Below are 10,015 nucleotides of genomic sequence, written 5' to 3'. Positions count from 1 at the left end.
AAGTGATGTTTTTCATTTATCATTTGTTTTTTATGTGAATTTATAAATTCTATATATTGTTGTTTTTTGACATTTCATATAAAGTGCCGTCAGACATGAATGTGTGGAGATTTGAGTTCAGAGGAACCTTTCAGGAAGTTCACTTCACAGAAATGTGTGTGTCTATTATTCAAAGGCACATCACACTGTAAAGTTTTTGTCGCCCAGATTAAACTGTTTCTTATAAATAGACAAAGACTTTCTGTTGATCAGTACAAACTTTAATTCTGAACATATTTATAAACACAGCATCTGAACAGTGGAGAGAAAAGTAAAGCAGAACCGAGCTCTTCTGAACACAAACACTTATTTAGAATCAAGCCTTTTAATTAAAGTTATTTCTGAAGAACATTTACAGCAACCAGATTCGACCAAAGTGCTGTACAATGAATGAAATACAATAAAAACCCAACAGATCAAAACAAAGAGGTGCAAGAATTGAATACACAATATAATAATGAAATAATAACAATTGGCTGGTAGTTGAATAAAAGGTCGTAAAACGTTTGTATCTCCATTTAAACTTGAAGCTTAGGTTGGAAATCCTGGAGAAACCGTGTTTGAGAAACAACTTTTAAATATGTCTACGGAGGGAGAAAACCTGAGAGGGAACCGTAACGCTTCGGAGCTGCAACAGTATGTCTACTGTGAAGAGAAAAGATTTGACACCGAAGACAAAGTGATTTCCTTGTTTTATTGAAATTTACAGCGGGGCTTTGAAGTCTGGTTCAGTTCTTTGTTTCCATTGTAACATCGTACGTGAGAAGGTTCGTTCTCATCATGTTTGTGGGTCTGGTTTTTTTGATGTTGAGTAAACATGACAAAAATGATATGACATCACACAAACTCTGGAAAAAATATCATCATTTTGGTAATTTTCCAATTACCCAAATGTCACCGGGCTGACGTGGTGGACGTGATGAATAAACCATATGCTTCATATGTTTCTGTGTATCCTGTCCTCAGAGTACATCAGGTAGTAAATAGGTCATAACTCTAAATGACACCAGGAATATAACGCGGACGGACAGAATCCTTAAGATCCCTAAAGGGGCGGAAAAAGGGATTGAAGTCCTCAAGAAGACATGTGACCTACTTGGCTTAACCTGCCTTTGTTCGTCTCCGGTCTCAGAGCCAGCTGTGACACGTCTGCCGCTGTCAACCGGAATCACGGGATGTGCGGCAGACGGACGGAGAGAAGACAGTCTGAATATCTGTGTGTGTGTGTGTGTGTGTGTGTGTGTGTGTTCTTCTTACAAGGCAACTCTAAGTGCTGAGTGCCTGTGCGCAGCCCGGCCGCGTGGGAGCCCGCTGACCATATGCACAGTTAATGTTGGCAGAGACGAGCGGCGCTGACGGCCGAGGAGGGTCTCACAGCTCGGCTCCGCTGGCTCTGGTGTTCTGACAGCACCTAGAGAGTAAAGGCCTATGTATGGCACTCCGAATCAGTAACTGACAGGCGGACTCTTTTTCATTCATGGTTCTGTTGGGGCTGAAAACAATTCACCGCCACTACAGTAGGTGGCGCAACCGAAGACGAGCTTAGAGAAGCCTACCTCATGGCTTATGTAGAAGAAGTCCACGATTGTTTATTTACCTCCTCCCGGCTTTCCTCACGCACAGATACGACAGTTCCCCGGTCTTGTTTCCAAACTGCGATGCGACAGCGGGTTTTTGCGCTGTTACCACCGCAGTTAGCATTGTGGCTAGCCCGCTAGCGGCCTTATGACAGGGCATTATAACTATATGCGACCGTACACACATGCCGTTAGTGCTCTTACCAGTCACCGTAAGCCGTCAACTCCGCTGGCTTAATACACTTGTCACATTAATCGTAGAATCGTTGTTTGGGTTTATTGTGCTATAGGGAATGAAGTTTGAGGTCCGGAAATGAGAGATTCCGGAATTGATGTAGTTCGGAAATGCTGTCGTTAGCGGACCAATCACAGCCAAGGGCTATCCGTAGGCTCTCTGCCATGCCGAAGTGTAGTTAAAAAAATCTGAGCTGCACGAAGAGCTCTCCGAGGAGCTCAGAGAGGGTGTTCCAGGGCGGAGAAGGCGTTGTCATCTGTCCGTTGCTGTCAAAACGGAGAAGCATACATGGGCCGGGGTAAGTACGCTACACACATCATACATGTACCGGCGCTAATGAAACCACATGGAGTGATAAGGTCTTGTTTCCACTGTTAATATTAGAATTCTCTCGTTCGCTTGTGTCAATTCGAAACACAAAGAACACAGCTCCCTCTCGGGGGACTGTGGTATCAGACGTGTGGACCTATTTGCTCGTGCACGCGAGCTTGACGGCGTGAAAAGAAATCCTTCATCACTGTTTCCTCATCTTAAATCCCACATGTCTGAGGAGACGCAGCCTTTAGGGACTTGGCATGGAAACGCAGTGTAAGCTCAGAGCATTATGTTCTTTCAGTCCTCTGTAAATTGCCTTTGTGCATTGAAAATACTCATCAGTTCTATTTCAGGGATTGTTTTCGCTGCCCCCCCGAGTCTCCGTCCAATCGCCTGCTTGGTGTTCTACAGTAACACTTTGTTCCTTCTGTCTTCTGCAGATACTGGAAGTGCTACTGTAAATGAGTCTGGTTTCCTCTCTTCGGCAAGACAAGGCTTCCTGCTTTAATTAGAGCTCCATTTAAGAGGAACAGAGCCACTGGCAGCCCCTGCGCCCCTTATTCATTACAGCCAATGTATCTGGACTTCATTTCACAAAGACCCTAATTTCCCCTCGTCGGGCCGTCACTTCCAAATAATGTTTAAGTGGGAGTTGACACCGCGGCGGTAGAGCGGGATGACAGAGGGGCTGCTTAGGAAAGTAGTTTGAAATGAGAACACTGACAGGAAGCAAGTTTAATGAAGAATGAGGCCACAGGCTTTAGTTTAAAGAAATGCACTGTTGCTCAGTTTCAGTTCCACCTCATCATCGGGCCAAAAGAATAAATCCCAGCATCGAAGTCCCGCCTCGCTCTTATTCTTTGAGAACACTGTGGATCGACTCCCTGTCCACGTGGACATGTGCGTGACCAGTGTATCTGAATGTTCATTAGATTCTTTCAGGTATGGAGTTAAAACACTCACCTGGAGGGAAATCGACTTCGGCTGGGCATCATCGCTGTTAACCGCTGCGCCAACGTGCCACCACTCCCTCTGATAAACCAACTGGTCACTTTCTGCTCTGCACCAACGGGCAACCAGAAGCTCCTTCTGACATCTCTGTTCACTGTCACACATTTAAAGTTGGCGAGAGTTAAAAGCAAAAGTCCACCTGCTGCCTTAAAGAGCGTGGGTGTGATTTGCTGCTTTATCTTGTCAGACAAACATAAACCTCCACATTGTTTAAACTTATACATTTCTAGTTAAAATAACTTCAATCAAACAGTTGGCCTTTTTGTACCAATGTTCTGAAAAGTTTTAAAAATTCACTTATTTTGACGGAGCAGCGGGGGCGGTATTGCGTTCGCTATACCGCACCGTTGTAACGAAAAGAGAGCTGAGCCGCAAGGCAAAGCTCTCGATCTACCAGTCGATCTTCGTTCCTATCCTCACCTATGGTCATGAGGGCTGGGTGATGACCAAAAGGACGAGATCGCGGGTACAAGCGGCCGAGATGAGTTTTCTCAGAAGGGTGGCTGGCGTCTCCCTTAGGGATAGGGTGAGAAGCTCAGCCATCCGTGAGGAACTCGGATTAGAGCCGCTGCTCCTCTACTTAGAAAGGAGTCAGCTGAGGTGGTTCGGGCATCTGGTAAGGATGCCCACTGGGCGCCTTCCTTGGGAGGTGTTTCAGGCACGTCCAGTGGGGAGGAGACCTCGGGGAAGACCCAGGACTAGGTGGAGAGATTATATCTCAACACTGGCCTGGGAACGCCTCGGGATCCCCCCGTCAGAGCTGGTCAATGTGGCCCGGGAAAGGGAAGTCTGGGGCCCCCTGCTTGAGCTGCTCCCCCCGCGACCCGACCCCGGATAAGCGGATGAAAATGAGATGAGATGAGACTTATTTTGACTGATTGGTTAATTGCCTTTTTATTTCTCACTTATTTGATGAATATGAGTTTTGCAGCAGATTCAGGTTGATTTGATCATGTGATGATGAGTATATGATTACAATCATCTCATTGGTCGTATCTCAGATTTTTCAACATCAAACTGCAACAACCACCCTGTATGAAGGTGATCACTCAAAGAGCAAAGAGCAGAGAACATCTTCAGAAACTCATTTAATTGAAAAGGTGCTGTGTTGTAGTGTCATGTTTTTCTCAGAGGCCGGTGGAGACCAAAGCGATTTGCATGTAAGATGTAAGGAGAGTTATTAACCTGCAGCACAATCAGCCGCTCGTCTAAATGAAACTTCATGACGTCTATTGTCTCTCTCCGTGTCGGCTGAATGAGGAGCTGTGAACACATTCACCACCTCTGCCTGATTCGGTGAGAATGTCAGTGTTACAGCTTCTTTTCCCGCCCGTGAGCAGAGAAACACCACCGGGAGAAATAAATCAAGGAAATATTATCAATAGTCCAGTAAAACCTCGTCTAGGAAATATACAAACAGATTGCACACAGGCCAGGAACAGTAGGAAACGTAATAACAAAGCAAATGAAGCAAAACGAGGCACTCTGGAGGAACAATAATCAGATATTATTCAGTGGGAGCAAACAGCTCCTTGCTTACTAAACTGTATGTTATTTCCAACAGCAGGCGGCTGTGCTCCGCCATCAGTGGCATTACCCCCCCCCCCACACACACACACTTGACCTCCTCGACGCCCATACACATCATGAAAGTTGCAATTACTCTCTCACTTTACTGCTGTTAAAGCCAACTGTTGTAAGTCCTGAGTCACTTCCAGCAACAGACATGTTTTGGATTCAACATTTGAACAGAATCCTCCCCTTTTATTTTATTCTATTATAATTCGGTAATGTGTTTGTCATCTGGATCAACGTGTGTCGTGTGTGTGTTCTTGTCAAACTGTCGCACTTCTCCGTGAGTGACCTCTGAAAATAAATGCAACATACATGCATAACATCAACGTCTGCAGCGACTCGATGAGACCGAGAGACGTCGTCAAAAATGTTGTTCCTTTTGATTTGTTTTTTCAAAGTCCTCTTGAAGATTGAAATATGACTTTCGAGAAAACCGCAGCCGAGAGGAAATTGATCCCATTGATGGGTTTTCAGATGAAATGAAAATGCATCGGCCGTCCTCTGTATCTCAGCGCCGCAGATAAGGTCTCAGACGCCTGTGGTGGTGGATTCTTCAGACGGACTGTTAAGTTGCAGCGATTTCAAACGAGTGGGAGCCGAGCTGCTCCCGCTGACTCAGACACTCTAACCCCTGCGCCCCCAAATCACACAGCAGTGTTATCTGCCAGAGGATACAATCAAGGAAACACATCAAAGTTCAGTCTCTGGGAGCCGGTCTGCTCACGTGCACGCTACCACGTGGACCTCGTACACACACAAACACGGTGATCCAATCACTCACTAATTGCGGCCTGAATGCTCTGTAGCGCGACTCAAAATGAAAGTGCAATTAGGCCGCTCTGTATCGCACGGCTCTGAACCGAGAGCCGCCTCTCGTGTGCCGATGCTGCTTCAGCATCGGCAGGTGAACCACGCGCTGCTGGGTCTGACCCGACTGCCGGACCTGAGGGAGGGTCAGCCCCCCAACGTCGGTACCTGGCCTCTCCTCCTTTTTCTCACCACATCTATTTCAGATCCTCATTTACACCACCCCCCTCCTGCTCCTATTAGCGGTGTAGTCGTGTGTGACGCTGGCTGGGATGTGTTCCTGTGCCGGGCCTGAGTCCAGAAACGACCTGCTTTCAGCTCCTGAATGGGACTTTGTGAATGTGTTTGTGAATGTGTGTTTGTGTGTGTTGCATGCAATCCCTGTTTATAAATGTTGCTGGAATTCAAATGGGGGCATCATCGCCCTCATCTCCGCCTGCTTCGCTCCATCTTTCCAAAACCAGAGTCCGGTTTGTCCCACATCTTGCTGACATGACACTGCAGGCGAGCTCGACACACACACATGCATATTAATGAAGCCGCGCAGTCATTTACTCCGCAGCTGATTTACATTGCAGAGCAGGGAGGTCCTGAATCAAAGGAACTTTTTTAAAACACTTTACAAGATTCGCAAATGAGAAGAGACAAGCTGTTTGTGTCTGCAGCACGTTGTCGCTTTTGGCCCTAAACATCATTTTAATCTTAAGTCCTTCATTAGGCAAACACGACTGCGGCTGAACGAACGCAACCTGCCCAACATGTGTCCATCGCATGTTCGCATGTGAGTGCATACACGAGACGTAGCCGCTCAAACACACTAGACACATTCATAAGCATGTACGCACACACACACACACAACCAAACAATATGTCACTCCCCATATTAATCTCCTCCTTGGCCGGGACTCAGTAAAATGTTATCTACTTGTCTGGTTGTGTGGCGTCTCGGGGGTGTGGGGGGGGGGGGGGGGGGGGCATGCATGTGGCAGCGAGCGCCCGGCGGAGCAGCGTCACCGGGACAGACTCAGGATCAGTATGCAACAGGAGGAACCTGTTCAGGAGGAGTGTCTGGTCTGTCTGACGCTCAGTGATTCTCCCCGGGTAGGGAGCAGAAGCCAGATCGGCTGGAGGAAAAGACTTATGAGCGTTATTGATCAGGCTCGCATGGAGACAGACGGAGAGGAGGCGTGGGGGGGGGGGGGGGGTTAGGGGTGGGGGGGCTCCCTTGGGATAAAACCCCGTTTTTATTGACATGAAGACAAGCAACTGGTCAGATAACTGAAGAATTCATCAGGGGAGGAGAGTGAATTAAAATGATAAGCTCAGCGGGGGGGGTTGTTGGATCGAATGTGTCATTTTTTTTAAGTGTAATTGTTCAGTTCTGAAAGGTTTCACGAGCAAACACACAACTCCAGATGCAGAAGAGAAAAGCACGCATGCTCAGCTGCACACACACACACACAAACACACACACAAACACACAGGTACAGACAGTATGATGCGTCTGTGATTCACTCGGGGTTAACAGGATTATTACGTGTTCATCACAATCACTATTTTTGGATCATGACGTCCGACACAAGGACAGCTGCCGGTAATGAAAAAGTCGAACATGAGGGTAATTTAAAAAGAAATCATTTCCGTAGCAGTTTGAACATTGGGCACAATCGTTGCACAATAGTACAAATGTTGTGTGAGTAGAACACAACCTGATGTTGAACTGCGCTGCCAGGTTTTATAAGCTGAGGATCGGGAGGACGAAACATCCCAGTGGGGAGAAGTCTGAGTTCTGAGGGCCTGTTTTTGACGACGGTGATTTTTTATTTTTGTTTGTTTCTGTCATATTTTGTCTTGACCTGGATAAATGGATTGTACCGTGTGCGACTGGGTAGACGGGGGTTTGAATCCTCAGAGGTGTCTGTGGCGGCTGCTTAGCCAGAGAAGCTGCTCCAGTTAAGCTGCGTGTTTCCATTTTCTCTGCCAGCTTCCAGGGCGACTGGGCTCCAGGTGATGTGTGCGGCCTGTGGCTCGCCCGGCTGCGTGGACTCATCAAGCCTGAGTTCAATCAGCACGAGCCCCCCCCCCCCCCCCCCCTCCCCCCACCGTCTCCCCTGTCCTCAACAGTCGCCGCTCCCGCTGTCCACTTCTGTCCCACACTAAGCCCCCCCCTGCTCCCATTAAAAGAGACCCGGCCCCGAGCAGGTGCATGAGTGAGCACAGGAGTTAATGCCAGGGCTCTAATTCGAAGATGCTCACTTGTCTTATCGTGTTTGGGCGCCGGCTGCAGAGAGCAAACTGGGGCTGAATGGTTGTTCTTGCACCAGTCCACAGTTGTTGGCAGTCTACTACAGCACTCGTTCTGGCAGCACTAGACCCGACCCCTTTTTGTACACACACACACACACACACACACATGGAAAACTGCTTGTTTTGTTAAGCTGTGGAGATGTGCGAGCAGGGAATTAATCCTCAGCAACAGGTCATTTATTATTACAAAATGCCTGAGCTCTGTGGGGAAAAAGTGTTATCCATGAATGATGGACTTGGACATGAAGCCCTGACTGAGATGTTGAAATGTACTTTCAAGGCTGCGGTAAAAAATAGTTATTCTATACAAGAAAGATGAGGATGTCAAGTAACAAGGACATCATTCAGCAGCAAAAGATTTAGTTAGTGTATAAAAAAATAAAGAAACTTCACAGCAGACAGAGATATACTGAGCTGCAGGTACATGTGACGTCTGCATTTATTTGAACCTTTGGTTGAACCCCCTGAAGGAAATACAGTGCGCACACAAGAGGTGTAATATATAAATGAACAGTAGGGGCAGTGTTGTGGCAGGATGGGGGAAAGTTTAAAGACAAGACAAAGACAGATCCACGCTAGTTTGAGAACTCTGCTACACCCAGTGGTACATTTTGGAACAGCAGCGTGAGGATGTCGTGTTTCGTCCATTAGTCAACAGTTGCCTGAGCTGGTCATGACCTTGTATCAATCCACAGTCCACTGAGATCGGTTCCCCACAAAATACAGTACGGTTTGTCCCCACGCTTGTTTACATCATGTGAATCATGTATTTCTATACTGTCTGAGCTGTATAGTGTGCCCTCTAGAGGTGTCCTCCAGTAACACGTGCAGTACGTAAGTATATCATCGATTCAGTTTAAAACGGAGCTGGTTGTTTACGAAAATGTGATCTGTACCCTCCAAACAAAGTATTCTTACTTTATTCTTGTATGAAGATACTTTTTTAAAATAAAGATCAGACAACACCGAACTAGACAAATGATTCTGAGATGTCATATTTCAAGCGAGGGTCAGGTTGTCCTGACACCTGTTCCCTCCTGAATAATGTGTTAATGTGACGGTGAAGTTGACGTTTCCCCCCCGAGGCCGTGGCTGTTCTCTGGCACACGGGTAGAAAGAGTGACTCTTTTGGGATGAACCTTTGGCGTGGAGGTGAACCAGGACGGACGCCAACAAAACAGAAGAGCAGGTCATGTTCTCCTCCGTCCTGCATGACCCTCTCAAATGAATACCCTCGTGGGTGGCTACACCGATGGAAGAATTCATTTTTCCTCCGGTGCAGATAAAAGTTATGTGTAATATTTTCTAGTTTGACCGCCCTGAGCTGTCACTCCTGGTCTGCGATCACTGGGTGTTTAAATAAACTCAAACTCAGAGTTGAGGCAGATAAGTTATTTTCTATGCTAATGTGTTTGCCCTTATTTAAACAAAATCTCACAGTGGTTCTGATCTCATCTGCAGTGACAGACCTTTGAGAGCTCTCAGCATCAAGTGAACACCAGTGTACAGTCCTCCGCGCGGTCCTGTTAATTAGGACCGATGTATAGACGCATGGTTGTAAAGCTGCAGTTTGTGTTCCCCAAAATGTCCTGAGGTCTGTTTAATGAGTCACATAATTGTTATTTTACCAGTGTTAACAATCGCTAAGAAGGTTCTTCTCAAGGAAACTCAAGGGTGACAGATCCAGTGTGTGACTCCAGTGGGTTTCATGTCGTCTAATCAAACATTGTTCTTTCAGTTTGTCTCCACAGTCTTCTCTTCTCTTTTGACGACTTTCTTTAAGCAGTTATTTAACTTCCCTCCGATTGGGATACATGTGCGATTGAATGAAACTCTGCTAACGAACAGCCGACCACGTAAACAAACACCTTTTACTTCCCGTTGTTGACATTTCTCTCGTTAAGTGTTAACATTGTTTGTGCGATGGCCCAGTAATTACTATTTATTTTGGAAAGGATTGTGAAAAGTGGGGTTATTTCCATCGGTGACACAACGCGCCTGTTTTTACTTAGACCTTGAATAAGCTTGTTCACATTAGTTTGTGCCAGTGTGTGCGTTTGTGTGTGTGTGTGTGTGTGTGTGTGTGTGTGTGTGTGTGTGTGTCTGTGTTTTAAACGACGACAGCCGTGAGCGGAGGTGCGACACCTTT

Source organism: Platichthys flesus, chromosome 1 (genome assembly GCF_949316205.1).
Source record: "Platichthys flesus chromosome 1, fPlaFle2.1, whole genome shotgun sequence".
In the NCBI taxonomy this organism is placed as follows: Eukaryota; Metazoa; Chordata; class Actinopteri; order Pleuronectiformes; family Pleuronectidae; genus Platichthys; species Platichthys flesus.
Note: the sequence above shows the minus strand (reverse complement) of the source record.